An 18,351-nucleotide genomic window follows, 5' to 3' on the forward strand; every position below is an offset into this window, starting at 1 on the left:
CAAGAAAGAAAATACGTCCACGTATGTGTACATATGGGCGGGGTCTCGAACGCCTACTCACACATACGTACGGCCAGGGCTCGTGTACATGGCTGGGTCGGAACGGAGAAACAACGTCGTCGTCGTGTTCATGGGGAGGCAACGGAAGGCGTCGTGTTCATGGGGAGGCAACGGAATGCGTCGTGTTCATCGGGAGGCAACGGAACGCGTGGGAGCCAACCGACTGGGTCGGAATGGAATGTGTTGTCGTTTTCATCGGGAGGGCTTGGACGGAACAGGCGATGGAAACGAGGCCTGGCGTACCGCACAACAAAGGAAACAGACCTCCTACGATCAAAACGGGGGTCCTGTTGATCGGGAGGGGTGTGGCGTACCGCAAAACGGATGAAACAGACCTCCTACGATTGAAATGGGGGTCTTGTTGATCGGGAGGGGTGTGGCGTACCGTAAAACGGAGGAAACGGACCTCCTACGGTCGAAACGGGGGTCCTATTGATCGGGAGGGGTGTGGCGTACCGCTAAACGGACGAAACAGACTTGTGTTGGAGCGCTACCGTCAAAACGGGGGTCATGTTCATTGGGAGGGGTGTGGCGTACCGCAAAACGGGACTCCATGGGATACTGTTCATCTCCACCGTCGACCTCCTCCAGCCTCCACGGGCTACCATCGACCTCCTCCAGCCTCCACGGGCTCCTGTTCATCCAGCCTCCACCGTGCGCTACTCCACCGGCTACTGTTCAACAACCCCTCCACGGGCACCCCTCCACCGTCTACTATTCATCCAGCGCTCCACACCACAGGGTCCTGTTCAACCACCCCTCCATGGGCACCCCTCCATCGTCTACTGTCATCCAGCCCTCCACACCACGGGGTCCTGTTCATCCAGAGGCAACGCCACCGCCCACTGTTCATCCAAACCCCCCGCAACGCTCACTGTTCATCCAATCGATCGGCTTCAGTTAGCAGCAGTAGCGAAGGAATCACTCAATCGGGTTCAGTTAACAGCCATCGATCGATCGCTCGGGTTCAGTAATGCGTAGCCTGCAATGCAATCACTCGGGTTCAGTTAGAGCCCAACGCCTCGCTCGGGTTTAGTTAGAGCCAACACCTCGCACACACGCGCGTACCTATATGAGAGAAACGCGCATCGCTCGGCCCCCGACCTCCCACCGCAACCGGGAACTCCCTGAAATTTTCCTCCCCCTCGCTTCTATCACGGTTTTTTCCGTCATGGACGGCCCAAAGAATGTCATGCAGCTGCGTCTCCGGCCCGCCCAGGACGAAAGCCCATTTTTTGTCATGATTTTTTGTCATAGAAGTAGGAGCCCACCACATCTATGACGATACCGGGTTTTGTCACTATTATTGTCATAGAAGTGTCATATGTATGACAGAAAAAAAATTCATTCGGCCCAAAATGTCACGGATGTGTGTTTTTATTGTAGTGCAACCACCAAAACAATCATATTGATCAAATACCAGCACGGAATCAAAACCAAACACTACAACTGTCGACAGCATGCCACGACACATCCAAATACAGGGGTGCCGCGCACCCCCTGTGCTTCACCGATGAGGTGCTGGATCATGAATTCTCAGAGGGATTCAAACATGTGAATATAGAGGCATACGACGAAACGACAGACCCTGGGGTATGGATTGAGGACTTTATCCTTCACATCCACATGGCTCGCGGAGATGATCTCCACGCCATTAAATACCTGCCCCTCAAGTTGAAGGACCAGCTCGGCATTGGTTGAAAAGCCTCCCCAAAAACTGAATTGGAAGCTGGGAGGAAGTTGAGGATGCTTTCAGGGCCAATTTTCAAGGGACCTATGTCCGACCTCCGGACGCAGACGATTTAAGTCACATAATCCAGCAACCCGGAGAGTCAGCCCGTAAGCTTTGGAACAGATTTCTCACTAAGAAGAATCAAATCGTCGACTGCCCGGATGCCGAAGCCTTAGCGGCTTTCAAGCACAGTATCCAAGACGAAAGGCTCGCCAGACACCTCGGCCAAGAAAAGCCGAGGACAATGGCAGCCCTAACAAGCCTTATGACCCGCTTTTGCGCGGGCGAGGACAGCTGGTTGGCCCGTAGCGGCACCAGCGACCCAGGCACATCCGAAGTCAGGGATGGCAACTGGAAGCTGCGACGCAATAAAAACAAGAGTCGGAACAATGAAGACAACCCAGATAACACGGCGGTCAATGCCGGATTTAGGGGCTCTCGACCCAGTCAACAGAAAAAGTCATTTAAAGGCAGCAGAGATGGACCGTCCAGCCTAAATAAGATTCTGGGCAGATTATGTCAGATTCATGGCACCTCCGAAAAACCTGCAAATCACACCCACAGAGAATGCTGGGTTTTCAAGCAGGCCGGCAAGCTAAACGCCGAACACAAAGGGAGGGAGACGCCAAGTGAAGACGAGGATGAGCCTCGCCAGCTGAACACTGGGGGACAGAAAAAATTCCCACCAGAAGTCAAAACAGTGAATATGATTTACGCAACTCACATACCAAAGAGAAGGTGCAAACGCGCACTCCGAGACGTATACGCTATAGAGCCCCGTCGCCCCCAAGTTCAATCCTTGGTCGGCCTGCCCGATCACTTTTGATCGCAGGGATCATCTGACTAGTATCCGGCACGGAGGATCGGCTGCCTTGGTGCTCGACCCAATAATTGACGGATACCATCTCACCTGAGTCCTTATAGACGACGGCAGTAGTCTTAATCTGATATATCAGAACACTGTCCACAAAATGGGGATAGACCCATCAAGAATCAGCCAAAGAAACACTACCTTTAAAGGTGTAATACCAGGCGTCGAGGCCCACTGCAAGGGCTCTCTAATACTAGAGGTTGTATTCGGTTCTCCCGACAACTTCAGAAGCGAAGAATTAATCTTCGACATCGCTCTGTTCTGAAGCGGCTATCACGCACTACTCGGAAGAGCGGCCTTCGCTCGTTTCAATGCAGTACCACACTACGCTTACCTTAAACTTAAGATGCCCGGTCCACGTGGTGTCATCACAGTCAGCGGAAATACAGAGCATTCCTTATGTGCGGAAGAATATGTGGCGGCTTTAGCAGCCGAACACTGAACGGCCTCCCCAACCAGAATAAATGATCGGTCGTCAAGACCATGGACACGTTAGACGAGTCTGGTGCACCACAGTTGTAACAAACCAGATAAACCTGAGCTTGGGTCGGTGGATATACCCCCATAGGTGGTGCTAGGGGCTGCCCGCATGTAAAAAGGCCCATAGTTCGGCTTCACCCTATTAATACAATAATAGATTGCATTTTCATGGTTCGTTCAGAATAATCAACTTTTCGCACAAATCTTTCACCTGGGTTTTTCCTTTTTACGGATGATCATCGTGTTACACCCTTCCAGGATACGACACAACGGAGACAAAGGCGCAGACGTGCAGCAGGGACCCGGTTAAAGGTTTCTTTTTAGATTAAGACCCTGTGTAAACCTTTTTTAATGTCTCTTGTTGCTTCATACCCTCCGGACACTTAGCACAAACGGGAGGGATACTGGTGTTATTGGCATTTCGTCACGCTAGACTAATGCATGTACCTGGAAACTCAGGGCTCATTATCGAGGGCGTTACTCAGCCCAGTATATGTTGTAAAGTCCGAATACCTTAGGGAGTGTTCTGCGTCGCGAGTTTGGCCTTATATGCATCAGCTACGAATCATGTCTTTGGTCAATAGTTTGCCCGGCTCCCGTGTTTTGCTACCTTACGTTCCGCTCTATCGGCTAAGGTGGCACCAGGAGAACTACTGCGATTGTGCCCTGGTTCATCTGGATGAGCACCTCAGTAGAGAAAGCCGAAAACTGACTATCATGATATAGCTTGAGACTGGTCAACCACTCGATGACTCACCGGAATCTTCGTGATTCCTCCGCATTAACGAAGGACCGGTTTCCCAGTCATGTACATACACGCACCGTATTTGGATAAACGCGGAAGTACCAGGGGCTATATAGTAGCCCCGCCATCAAACTTCTATGGCTATGTGAAAGTGTTAAAGCTATATAGTCTGATTGCCTAGTTCACCACGCTATCACCTCCTTAACGGACCAAGATGTTGGATCAAGTGTGATTACGCGCTTCACCCCCGCATTATATAATTGGGGGCTGAAGCCGACGACTGCAAACTTTCAGGTTATATACATACATAAACTGCCGCACAGGAGGCATTATAATACTTTCAGGAAAAAGTATAAACACATCCTTTATAATCAAATAGCATTGTTTTTACAATTGAGATACATGTCACTCGAACATGGTACTCTTCGAACACTAAGCCTCTATTAAATGGGCGCCTTCTAGGACTTCTTCAAAATAGTGCTCGGCCGGGTCCTGGCCTCCCGCCGGACCCCGGTCGCAATAGCGGTGGCCTCCATCCCTGCCCAATATGTTTTAACACGGGCAAGATCCATCCGTGCACCTTCTATGCACGCCGACCTCTTCACAGCGTCGATATGCGACACGGCACCAAGGAATTGTTGCACTAAACCAAAATAACTGTCCGGCCTTGGTCCATACGGCCAAAGATAATCCACGACAGACCTCATAGCAAGCCCGGACAACCTATGGAGCTCAGCCCATGCGGCCATCTTTTCATTCAACGGCAGCGGACGCGTCGGGGCACTAAACTGCGACCAGAACAACCTTTTCACTCAACGGCAGCGGACGCGTCGGGGCACTGAATTGCGACCAGAACAACCTTTCCACCTCATGATCTTTCTGATCTTTGAAAAACTCAGTCGCATCAGCAGCACTCTCTGCCAGGTCCGCATACGCGTCTGCAACACTCCATAACTGATTCAGAGGGACATACTTTGGATCTCCGAACTTCATCCGCAACAAAAAGGGCCTCCCAGCTGTGATATCCCCGGCTTCATGAAGCTCCTCCCTTATCCCTCTAATTTCAGAGCGAGTTTCCTTGGCCGCGTCCAAGGCCTCCTTTAGGTCGGCCGCTTTTGCTTGGCTTTCCTTTCCAAGGAGCTCATATCGGTCGGCGGCATCTTTCAGCTCAACAGCCATCTTGGCTATCTTATCTTCGCTCTGGTGATGAGCAGCCTGTTCGGTTTTTAACTCTTCGGCCGCCTTTAGGGTAGCCGCATCGCTTCTCCTGGCTTGTTCCTTAGCTCGGGCAAGCTCCGCCCGAAGGGTCTCCTTGGTAGCAGCTCCATCTGCGGTCACATCATATTATAGATACTAGCATCATGCTCCTCTTAATATTTGCTGACAAGCCGAAAATACATACCTTGTGCCTCATCAAGCCGCTTGTTCACAAGCGCGATGTTGGCATCCGACACGTCAAGTTGCCGCTTCAGTTCGGCAAAATCAGTAGTCCGGTTAGCCGCCGGACCCGCAGTCGCCTGCGCATAAAAGCAGCGCGATCATTACCTGGGACTACGATCCTCTGTTTGATGCCTCTGGACGGCGACCAGAGTCTCAGGGGCTACTACCTATACAGAGTACACCTAGCGTGTGCGGTACTGTCCAATATACACATATATTACTTGGCGTACCTCAAAGCCTCTTAACAGGCTCGTAAAAGCTTCATTCAAACCGCTTTTGGCGGATGAAATCCTCTCAACCACCATACCCATTAAGTACGATGCGCCTCTGAGATAGCTGCTTGCTCTTAAAGACCCATCAGTGTGTCTGGTTGTGTGCCGGACAATCCCGGACTCTTTCTGTTACTCTCCTTGGGAGCCGAATACTCCAGACTTCGGGCAGCCGAAGTTTTAACTTCTGGCCTTGGCGGATTAGGAGAAATCCTCCGTGACAACACCTCGGGGTCATCTGCCCCATGTGGAGGAGAGGCAGGAGGAGGCGTTTCACTCTCCATCATCTCTGGAAGAAGATCCCCCGAAGACGAACTCTGTGGAGAAGGGCTACAAGCCGGACTGCAAGATATATGTCTCGGTTATTATTCTCAGAGATAAAACAAGATATATTCACCAAAGTACTTTTTTTACTTACAGCTCGGTTGAGGGTTGCCCCCCTTGCGGGCGCTGTGCGGTAAGGACGCCCTCTGGGGCAAGGCCCCCTGGCGACGGTTTCTTCCCTCATTTGGAAACCTCCATTTCCAAGTCTGCAGAGGCGGCCCTTTCCTTCCTGTGAGGCGAGGGGATTTTAGACTCACCTCCCCGATTATCCTCCTTCGTGGAGGCACTTACTCCCCCGGTTCGGATGTGTAAGGTATGAAGCCCGCCCGTGGCTTCTCTATTCCTCCCCTCATCTTCTCTTGATGGCACCTGATATGGTGCGCGCTCAAGCATCCTGGTTAATAAAGGATCCGACGAGCCTTCAGGAAGGGGGACCGAACACCTGATCCTCTCCACCTTTCTTATCCAGTCCAGGCCGAGAGCAATTTTTCAGAATGATGTTGTGACAAGTAAAAGGACAGCATGTTCGGTCGCAGAATTACTTACTTGGGTATCTGGACGGTTGCAGTTGAGACCCATATTCTCGATGGTGTCCGGACACTTTATTCGTGATCTGAAGAACAATCCATACATCTCTTCAAGCGTCACGCCAAAGAATTGTTGAATAGTTCGCGGTCCTTCCGGGTTGAACTCCCACATACGGAGAGATCGACGTTGGCATGGCAGGACCTGATGAACTAGCATTACTTGCATTACCTTGACAAGACTGACATCCCTCTTAAGGAGGTCTCGTATGTGGCTTTGCAGTGTCAGCACGTCATTAACTGGCCCCCAGTCCAGCCCCTTGTTGACCGATGACGCCAGTTGAGGTGGAGGGCCCGGGCGGAACGCAGGAGCGGTCGACCGCTTTGTAACTCGGGGAGCTATGATGTAAAACCAGTCCCGTTGCCATAAGTCGGAAACCTCCGGGAAGGAACCCTTTGGCCATAGGGCGTCGGCGCCTTTGCTTATTATAGTGCCTCCGCACTTTGCTTGTTGCCCATCGATCATCTTCGGCTTCACATTGAAGGTCTTGAGCCACAAGCCGAAGTGTGGGGTGTTGCGGAGGAAGGCCTCACACACGACGATAAACACGAGATGTGAAGGATGGAATCCGGAGCTAGATCATGGAAATCTAGCCCGTAATAGAACATGGGCTCTCTAACAAAGGGATCGAGACTAAAGCCTAGCCCTCAGAGGAAGTAAGAAACAAATACAACACTCTCATTGGGTTCGGGAGTGGGGATGACCTGCCCTTGAGCAGGCAGCCTGTGTGGGATTTCGGCGGTCAGATACCTGGCCTCCCTAAGCTTCTTGATGTCCTCCTCTATGACAGAGGAGGCCATCCACCGGCCTTGAAGGTTGGATCCGGACATGATTGAAGGTCCGAAGCGCTTAGCCTAAGCCTTGGGTGTTGGAACTCGAGGTGGGGGAAGGGGAAGGATCGAGCGTGGGAAGAAAAGGACATGCCTTGGCCCCCTAATAAAGGGGGTGAATATCAAGCGTCCTCCGCGTGGCCGTTTGGGACCTGCCTAAAATCGAGGAGTCATACTAACAAGCGCGGTTGGGTTACCCACACCCGTATTGATGAGAATCCCGTGATAAGGGGAACACGATCTCTGCTTCGACAAGACGTGCCAATAAAACCGCCTCGCAACACGTGTAGTGGCAGGCTGCGAATAACGGTTCGTAATAACCGGGCCATAGCATGATGTCACGCTATTAAAAGTTGTCAGCAGATTAGATTTGTGGAATACTATGCTCTCTACGGTGGTATGTGGAATTTGTTTTGCAGAGCCGGACACGATCCTCGTGTTCAAAATCTTCTATGGAGTATTCGGAGAAGGAACCCACCTTGCAATGCCGAAGACAATCTGCGCGCCGGACTGATTGTCATTGAAGCCTGGTTAAGGGGTTACCGAGGGAGTCCCGGATTAGGGGGTCCTCGGACAACCAGACTATATACTTTAGCCGGACTATTGGACTATGAAGATACAAGATTGAAGACTTCGTCCCATGTTCGGGTGGGACTCTCCTTTGCGTGGAAGGCAAGCTTGGCAATTCAGATATGTAGATTTCCTTCTCTGTAACCGACTTTGTGTAACCCTAGCCCCCTCCGGTGTCTATATAAACCGGAGGGTTTAGTCCGTAGGACAGGAACAATCCTAATCATAGGCTAGCTTCTAGGGTTTAGCCTCTATGATCTCGTGGTAGATCAACTCTTGTAATACTCATATCATCAAGATCAATCAAGCAGGAAGTAGGGTATTACCTCCATCGAGAGGGCCCGAACCTGGGTAAACATTGTGTCCCCGCCTCCTGTTACCATTAGCCTTAGACGCACAGTTCGGGACCCCCTACCCGAGATCCGCCGGTTTTGACACCGAGAGTCATCATGCTAGCTCTAAATCTCTTGTGGCTAAAGCTTTTCATCATGGATTTTATTGGCTCACGGCTCATGCTGATGCAGAGGATTTGGTTAGTAAATGTGATGGTTGTCAGAAATTTTCACGGCGAGCTCACGTGTCGGCTTAAGAATTGAGGATGATTCCAATTACTTGGCCGTTTGCAGTCTGGGGGCTTGATATGGTTGGGCCTTTTAAAAGGTCCAAGGACAAAAAGACCCACCTTTTGGTGGTGGTTGACAAATTCACAAAGTGGGTCAAAGCAGAGCCGGTCAGTAAGTGTGACACGGCAACGGCGGTTCAATTCATCAAGAAGGTGATTTTTCTCTTTGGCTTTCCCCACAACATTATAACTGATAATGGCACTAATCTGTCCAAGGGTGCTGTGAAAGAGTTTTGTCAACGTGAGCATATTCGACTTGATGTATCGTTAGTGGCTCACCCTCAATCCAATGGTCAAGCCGAAAGAGCCAATTAAGAAATTTTGAGAGGCATCAAGCCCCGGATTATGGTTCCTTTGCAGAGAACGCCGGGTTGTTGAGTGGAGGAGTTACCTTCTGTGCTATGGAGTATCAATACTACCCCCAACAGATCTATGGGTTACACGCCTTTCTTCATGGTTTACGGAGCAGAGGCGGTTCTCCCTAGTGACATCCATCACGACTCGCCCTGCGTGGCAGCTTATGTTGAGGCTGATAATGAAAGAGCATGTCAGGATGCACTTAACCTGTTAGATGAGGAGCGTGACCTTGCGGCGGCTTGTTTGGCGATTTACCAACAAGATCTATGCCGCTATCACAGCCGCCGGGTTAAGACCAGAACCTTTCAAGAAGGTGACTTGGTGCTCCGGCTCATCCAGGATCAAACTGACATGCACAAGCTATCCCCACCTTGGGAAGGACCCTTTGTGGTCAGCAAGAATTGGAAAAATGGGTCATACTATCTCATCGATGTTCGAGACTACAAGGACTCGCGTCAGTTAGAGGAGGAGACCCGCCGGTCGTAGAATATTGCTCATCTTCGGCCTTACTACACTTGAGCAACCGACTCTTATGCTGTACATATTTTGATAATGTATATATTATGATGATTACAATAAAGCTGGCATCCCTGATAAAGTAGGGCCTTTGTCATTTCATTTCCACAAATAATGAGTCTTTTTCATCATAATTTCAAAGGTCACTTGGGGGCTTCCTATTGGTATTCGCAGCATAGCTGTCGTTACCCTCTTGATCGGCACAATGCCAAAACCTCATGGTCACTAGGGGGCTTCTTGCTCATATTTGAAGCATAGCTGTCGTTACCCTCTTGATCAACACAATCCAAAACCTCATGGTCACTAGGGGCCTTCCCGCTCGTATTCGAAGCATAGTTGTCGTTACCCTCTTGATCGGTGCAATGCCAAAACCTCATGGTCACTAGGGGGCTTCCTGGTCATATTCGAATCATAGCTGTCATTACCCTCTTGATCGGCGCAATGCCAAATCCTTATGGTCACTAGGGGGCTTCCTGATCGTATTATAATCATAGCTATAAATACCCTCTTGATCGACCCTAGGCCACAAACCACTTGGGGGCTTCCTACTCGTATTCGAAGCATAGCTATGAAATAACCCTTTTGGTCCGGCTTCCTGCTCCTATTCGAAGCATAGCTATGAAATAACCCTTTTTTGGTCCGACTACTTGCTCGTATTCGAAGCATAGCCTCGTTTCTCATTTTGCTTGGTTTTTTGAACGTTTTTCGGTTCATCTTGCTACCATCTTGACATATGGTTTCAAGTGATTCAGTCCATATAGCCTCAATTCTCACAGCTCATATTTGAAGCATACCGTGGTTTCTGTTAACCTGGCCTGGCTTTGGACGATAAGTCGCCAGTTTATGATGATGTTAAATACTTGAAAGCATTGGTTTCTAAGTTTTGGGTTATTACCCTTACTCCATAGGTAAACCAACAGTACAATTCAATATCACAGGTATGATATTTTTGGTTATGGTTATATCTAATTATGACTAAACCGGCCCCATCTGTAAACTGTTCGGTGGTTATATATGGGATGTTATGACCCGCCCTGTGGTAAACCGCCAGGGCTCTTGTGATTTACTTGTGTGCAGGATAATCCTAAGTTTCACTTGCACAAGTCAACATCATGATAAGTTTAAAAGGATAATTATCAAGTGGCGTGTCAAACAGCGTTGGGCAAAACATAAATGTACACGATGGCATGGCAGAGCAAACCTTTTGCTAGCCTATTACATGACTCAAGGAAGCCAAAATGATTAAGTGTTTTTCAGAAGATCAAATATATGAACCGCCCAGCAGATCAATCTTCTTGGCTCTGATGGCTTGAAGCTTTTGGATCATCCTTCTCCGCTTCTTTGCCCTCCTCTACTGCCTGGAAGGTTGGTGAACCAGTCAATGCCCGTCAAGGCTTGGAATTCAGCTTCATGATCAATAAGCTCGGACGGGTCAACTTCAGGAGCAAAACTGTTCTTACGAATTGGAAGAATTAGTTCCATCACTTTATAAGACAGCGTAGGCAGCTTCTAGTTTTCCATGTCATAAGTCGGTTGATATCTTGAAAGATTTGTTTCATTGGCAATCAGGCTGGCAAGGGGACATATCTCCTTCACACAGGTGGTGAAGTCTTTCTTATTAATAGGAGTGCCATCTTCTTTCAATCTTGGATACCCGGTAGATATATCGGCCAGGTCTAGTTCTGGTAGCCATGCTTTGGCCCGCCTCAAGGCTGTCATGGCACCAGCTCTTGCAGATGATCGCTTCATCTCATTAAACCTCTCAGGCAAAACAGAAAGCTTTCTCAAGACATCACTCAAGAGAGTAGGTGCTTGGTTAGCCGGATAAATTGTGGCCAATGCGCGCTGAGTTCCAGTGTATAACTGTTCAACAAGTGTGTAAAAAGCCTTGAGCTTCACAAGCATCTCTTGGCGCAGGTTGCTGCTCCTGGGACCTGAATAATAATCAAGGATTGGTTCAAGGTGGATTATACAGTCAAGGAAGATATTCAAATTTGATATTAGTAAGGCGACTCACCAAAGATAGCAGAAACCATCTGGGATACATGGAGTTTTAAGCCAGTAAGCTCAGTGGCCGCCTCCTCAAGAGCCGCCTTCACCTTCTAAGCCCGCTGTATTAAGGAAGTTTTCTTTTCAGCCCAGGTGCTTTTTTCAACTTCAAAACAGGTCTTCAGTGTTTCCGATTCAGCCACGCTAAACTGGAATTTTGAGTCGGCCTTCCAGGTCTCAGATTCTTGCTGCTCCAGCCGAGCTTTCACATCAGATAATTGTGATTCAAATTGAGCAGTGGTGGCCTGTACATACACCGGTTCAAAATCATGTTCAGATTTGGATTATAGACATGAAGTCCCAAGCCTGTTGCAAGCAACAACAATTGGCACTTGGGGGCTAATGCCTGCCAAAAAATTATTCATACAACGGCTCATGTGATTAAGTCCCAAGCACTTTACAAGCAAGAGTACTTGGCACTTGGGGGCTAATGCATATTACTTGTATTTCACGGTTATCTTATGATGACCCGGATGTGCTGAAAACAAACACAGCCGGCTCATGGGAGCTACACAAGTAAAGCTCTGATTTATAAACAATGATGCAAAGGACCGACTTATTCATGCTGATTAAACCGGTCCTTGGGGGCTACGGATGCAATGTAAATCATTACAGATCTGCTTTAACATAGATGTGTAAGCCAGATTTTGAAAGATCCTATCAAGTCTACAACATATTCAGTTTTATCATATACAATAGACTTGGGGGCTGGCATGATATGCATAACTTATTAAAGAAGGAGTTCATACCTCAAATTTTTTATGCATCTGCTTCACCATGTCAACTTCAAGATCATGGCTGGTGTGTACTTGCACTACAAAAAAATAGACACATCCATGACATTTTGGGCCGAACGAATTTTTTTCCTGTCATACTTATGACACTTCTATGACGATAATTGTGACAAAACCTAGTATCATCATAGATGTGGTGGGCTCCTACTTCTATGACAAAAAATCATGACAGAAAATGGGCTTTTCGTCCTGGGCCGTCCATGACGGAAAAAACCGTGGTAGAAGCGAGGGCGAGGAAAATTTTGGGGAGTTCCCGGTTACGACGGGAGGTCGGGGCCGAGCGATGCGTGATTCTCTTGTACCGTACGTGCGTGGTTGTGAGGCCTTGGGCTCTAACTGAACCGAGCGAGGCGTCGCCTAACTGAACGCGAGCGATTGCACTGCAGGCTACGCATTACTGAACCCGAGCGATCGAGCGATTCCTTCGCTATTGCTGCTAACTAAAGCTGATCGATGCTGCCTCTGGATGAACAGTGAGCATTGCTGGGGGGTTTGGATGAACAGTGAGTGTTGCTGGGGGGTTTGGATGAACAGTTCCCGATGAGGGTGGATGAACAGGACCCCCGTGGTGTTGCCTCTAGATGAACAGGAGCCCGGTCGATCGAGCCGGTTGGGGCTGGATGAACAGGACCCTGTGGAGAGCTGGATGAACAGGACGACCCCGTGCAGGGCTGGTTGAACAGTAGCCGGTGGAGGGCTGGATGAACAGTAGCCCGTGGAGGGGTGGTTGAACAGTAGCCCGTGGAGAGGGTTGGTTGAATAGTAGCCGGTGGAGTAGCGCGCGGTGGAGACTGGATGAACAGGAGCCCGTGGATGAACAGTCGCAGGGGATGGCTGGAGGAGGTCGACGGTGGATGAACAGTAGCCCGTGGAGGCTGGAGGAGGTCGATGGTGGAGATGAACAGTATCCCATGGAGTCCCATTTTGTGGTACGCCACACCCCTCCCGATGAACAGGATCCCCGTTTTGACTGTAGCGCTCCAACACAAGTTTGTTTCCTCCGTTTTGCGGTACGCCACACCCCTCGCGATCAACAGGACCCTGTTTCGACTGTAGGAGGTCCAACAGAAGTCCGTTTCCTTCGTTTTGCGGTACGGTAGACCCCTCCTGATGAACAGGATCCTGTTTCGAACGTGGCCGGTCAGACACAAGGCCGTTTACTCCATTGTGCGCTACTCAGGCCTTGTTTGTGTCGGCTGTTCCGTCCAAGACGGTTGGCTCCCACGCGTTCCGTTGCCTCCCGATGAACACGACGCATTCCGTTGGCTCCCCATGAAAACGTATGCGCGAGTAGGCATTCGAGAACCCGCCGTATGTACATATGTGGTCGTATTTACTTTCTTGCACCCTGGCCGTTGTATGTACATGTACATCCTACGTGCGCGCCTCTACTACGACACGTGCGCGTCTACATCGACCAATATGTACGTACACATTCACGACCAGAATGACAACGCTACATACGCTTCGACCAGGTGGGTCCTGACTGTCAGGCACTTCCTTGCGTGCGAAGATGTAGCTGGTGAGTCCCAACAGTCAGGAGGGGGGGGGGCGAATCATTTTTTTGCCCGGACGCACTTCCTTGCATGCAAAGATGTAGCTGGTGGGTCCCAACTATCAGGGGGAAACATTTTTTCACGAAATACGATGGCCCGTCCGGTGGGTCTCTGCTGTCAGGTGGAGGAATAATTATTTTGCGTAGGCACTTCCTTGCAGGCGCCATGGACCCAGCTGTCAGCCTCTCCACATGCAGTACTCTTCCGATGGAAGTCATTCCTTGACCACGTTGACCACGTCGCGCCGAGAGCACCAGGGCGGTGGACGACGGCGAGGCCTAGGAAGGGGACGACGTTGAGCCGGTGTAACGCCCTCGATGCGGCTATATCTCCCACGCGTCGACGCACGACTTAGAGGCATAACCGCATTGAAAGCAATGTCGCAAGTCGGGAAATCGTTACACATCCCATGTAATACATAATAAAAGGGGGAGATAACATAGTTGGCTTACACTCGCCACGTCACATCAGAGTACATAAATAACATCCATCATACAAATCACTCATGGCCCGACTACGGTGCCAAAATAGAAAAGACCCCCAACATGCGACAAGGCCCTGAATCGACAACCCCAACTAGGCACCACTACTGATCATCCGGAAAAGACACGTAGTATCGCTGAGAGTCCTCGTCGAATTCCCACTTGAGCTCGTAATCGTCAACTGGAGCAGAAACACCTGGACCTGCATCTGGAGTTGTAGTATATGTGAGCCACAGGGACTCAGCAATCTCACACCCACGCGATCAAGACTATTTAAGCTTATAGGACAGGTACGGCAATATAAGTGGAGCTGCAGCAAGCGACTAGCATATATGGTGGCTAACTTATACGCAAATGAGAGCGAGAAGAGAAGGCGAAGCACGAGCGAGAAGCTAAAGGAACATCCTGCGCAAGCATAACTCCAACTCCGTGTCCACTTCCCGAACTCCGCCGAGAAGGGGCCATCACGGTAACACACACGGTTGATTCATTTTAATTAAGTTTAGTTAAAGTTATCTACAACCGGACATTAACAAATTCCCATCTGCCCATAACCGCGGGCACGGCTTTCGAAAGATCAATCCCTGCAGGGGGGGGTCCCAACTTAGCCCATAACAAGCTCTCACGGTCAACGAAGGAATAGACCTCCACCCAAGACACACCGATCAGACTCGGTATCTTGGTACAACAAGATGATTCGACAGGTTAAAACAAGTCCAGCAACACCGCCCGAATGTGCCGACAAATCCCGATAGGAGTTGCACATATCTCTTTCTCAGGGCACACTCAGATGAGCAATCCGTACAACTAAAACCAACCCTTGAGTTTCTCCGAGGTGGCGCTGCACAGGGCTCTAGTTCGGACCAACACTCAGAGGAGCACTGGCCCGTGGGGGGGCTAAAATAAAGATGACCCTCGGGCTCCAGAAACCCAAGGGAAAAAGAGGCTAGGTGGCAAATGGTAAAACCAATGTTGGGCATTGCTGGAAAAGCTTTAATCAAGGCGAACTATCAAGGGGTTCCCATTATAGCCCAACCGCGTAAGGGACGCAACAATCCGGGAACATAACACCGATATGACGGAAACTAGGGTGGCAAGAGTGGAACAAAACACTAGGCGAGAGGCCAAGCCTTCCACCCTTTACCAAGTATATAGATGCATTAAGATAACATAGCAATATAATGATATCCCAACAAGTAAATAAATGTTCCAACAAGGAACGGCTCCAATCTTCACCCGCAGCTAACAACGCTATAAGAAGGGCTGAGCAAAGCGGTAACATAGCCAATCAACGGTTTGCTAGGACAATGGTGGGTTAGAGGTTCAATCATGCAATTGGGAGGCTGACAAGCAAATGGTAGGCATCGTAGCAGTGGCAAAGCAAAAGAGCGAGCAAACTAGCATAGCAAAGATAGTAGTGATTTCGAGGGTATGATCATCTTGCCTGCACAGTTGTCAGAGTTGACTGGATCCTCACAAGCAAACTCAACGGGCTCCTCGGTAGCGAACTTGTCTCCCGGCTCTACCCAACAAGACAAACAAGCAACAAGGATACAATCAACCACGGGCAAGACCAAGCAATATGATGAAATGACGATATGCTATGCGGGATGCGATGCGGGATGCAAAATGCAAGATATGACAGGAAATGCATGAACCTGGCATCAACTTGGAAAACCAAGTGTGCCACTGGATAGAGGGGATGAAATTGCTTGAAAACGATATAAAAATCATTGGAATCGGAGCTACGGTTTGGAAATGGCAAGCGTTTTAAGATATGACACCGGTCTGCGATTTACAGCAAGTAGGCATCTAAATGCAACGAAATGAACATGCTACAACCACCAAACATGAAAACAAAATACATGGCAGTGATGTACACAAGATGGTTAACAAAATACTAGCACTGAGCCACGGCCAATTCATCCATTAAGAGGTTCAAACAAGCATGGCTAAAACGCAAATGCAAAACAGATTCCAGACTTAGTGAAATTAACACTAGTCTGAAATTTCAGATCACGATGCTCTCTTCGGAGCAGCAAAACAACATGATAGAAAACCTGAACATGACAAGTAAGAACATGGCATGGAGGTACTTAACAAGCTTAACAAAACACCCAAAGTGACCTGGGGCCAAAAGGGTTCACAAAATACTCTACCGAGCTCACGAACATAGCTCGAACACAATCAGTTTTCAGACTTAGTGAAAACTGAGGCATGCAGAAATTTAACTCACGAAGGCATGTAAACGAGCTCGATGCACTCACTACGGTGCAAGTCATGGCAAGGAAAGCATATAACCAGCAAGAAGGCACAATGTACTAGCTACACATGGCAAGAACAAAGGCATAACATGCATGGAACACTAACGGTAGCATCGGCAAAATCGCAAACAAGTTGACGATCTGCCCAGATTAACAACGAAGCAAAAGTTGAGCTCGATTGAGTCAACCTAGAGCACTCCACATATGTAAACAAAGACATGGATGGATAGAGAATAACACAAATATCAAAACTCCCTTACTGATCATCCTCAAAAGAGGCACGGATCATTAGGAAACAAGCTGGACATATAGCATCATGAACTAAAATATCCCAGACTTAGTGAAAATCACAAAGTCTCTGAAATCAGCAATCTCAGGTACCTCTCTTCGCAAGCTTGCACAAGACAACACACACATCCTAAAAATGCATGGGTGGCACCTCTGGAAAGAAGACAAAATTCTTAACAATTCATCCCAAAGGGGCACAGGCATATCATGCACGAATTAAACATGGCAAAAATGACAAAAGTGCATGATGAACTAACGGATCTGCAATTTACCTCACGGAGCCTCCTTCTAACAGCATTTTGGGCATCAAGATTACCTCAAATGAAAATGATGCAATGGAATGAAATGATGTACATGTCGAGGCGAAGATTTTGATATATCATATGCCCAAAACGGAGCTACGGTTGCGGAGATACAAGCAGTCAAAGATAGCAAAAAAATAAGGGGGAGAGGGAAAGTCAACCTAGATCTAGGGTTTACTGTAGCCGGATCGGGCACTGTAGCTGGGCGCGCGCGACGAGGTTCGTCGGCGCCGGATCCGAGGCCGCCGGCGTGGGGGGAGACGGTGGCCGGCGTCGAGGGGCGGCGGCGGAGCGGCGCTGGGGCGGCGAGGTGGCCGGCGGGGCCGGCCGCGGGCGAGGGCGCGGCCACGGAGGCGCGGGCGCGCGGCGTGGAGCGGACGGGCGGCGGGGCCCGGCGCGGTGGCGGCCGGTGCGGTGGCGGCGATGGCGCCGGTCGCCGGAGGTCGGGGAGGCGGCCGCGCCCGAGAGGAGGAAGAGGCGCGGGGGCGCGGGCTCGCGGGGGCCTCTCCTGGGCCTCCCGGGCCGGGACGGCGGCGGCGGCGGCGAGGGACACGTGGCGCGCAGCGACTGGCGGGGGTCGGGGGCGGACGTTGTCCGGCCGGGGGCGGACACGTCCGTCGGTGGAGATCCTCTTTTTTTTTAACTAGGGTTTCGGACGGGGGAAGAAGAGATCCGAATGGAGGGTGTATTAATAGGCATAGAGGGAGCTAGGAGAGTCCAAATGAGGTGCGGTTTTTGGCCACGCGATCGTGATCGAACGCTCTAGGACATGGAGCAGAGTTTGGTGGGTTTTGGGACAATTTTTGGGGGTGTTGGCCTGCAACACACACGAGGCCTTTTCGGTCCCTCGGTTAACCGTTGGAGTATCAAGCAAAGTCCAAATGATACAAAACTTGACAGGCGGTCTACCGGTAGTAAACCAAGGCCGCATGACAAGTCTCGGTCCAATCCGGAAATGTTTGAACCCCACACACGAAAGAAGACTAGAAATGACCACCGGAGGAGAACGAAGCGCCGGAATGCAAAACGGACAATGGGGAAAATGCTCGAATGCATGAGATGAACATGTATGCAAATGCAATGCACGAGATGACATGGTAAGAGATGCACGAAAAAGAAAAACAACACACGGAGACAAAGACCCGAACCCGAGAAATAAATATAACTTAGCGCCGGAGATGGCAAGAGTTGGACACAAATATGGAAATTATATCT

This window comes from Triticum dicoccoides, chromosome 7B (genome assembly GCF_002162155.2).
Source record: "Triticum dicoccoides isolate Atlit2015 ecotype Zavitan chromosome 7B, WEW_v2.0, whole genome shotgun sequence".
NCBI classification, from domain to species: domain Eukaryota; kingdom Viridiplantae; phylum Streptophyta; class Magnoliopsida; order Poales; family Poaceae; genus Triticum; species Triticum dicoccoides.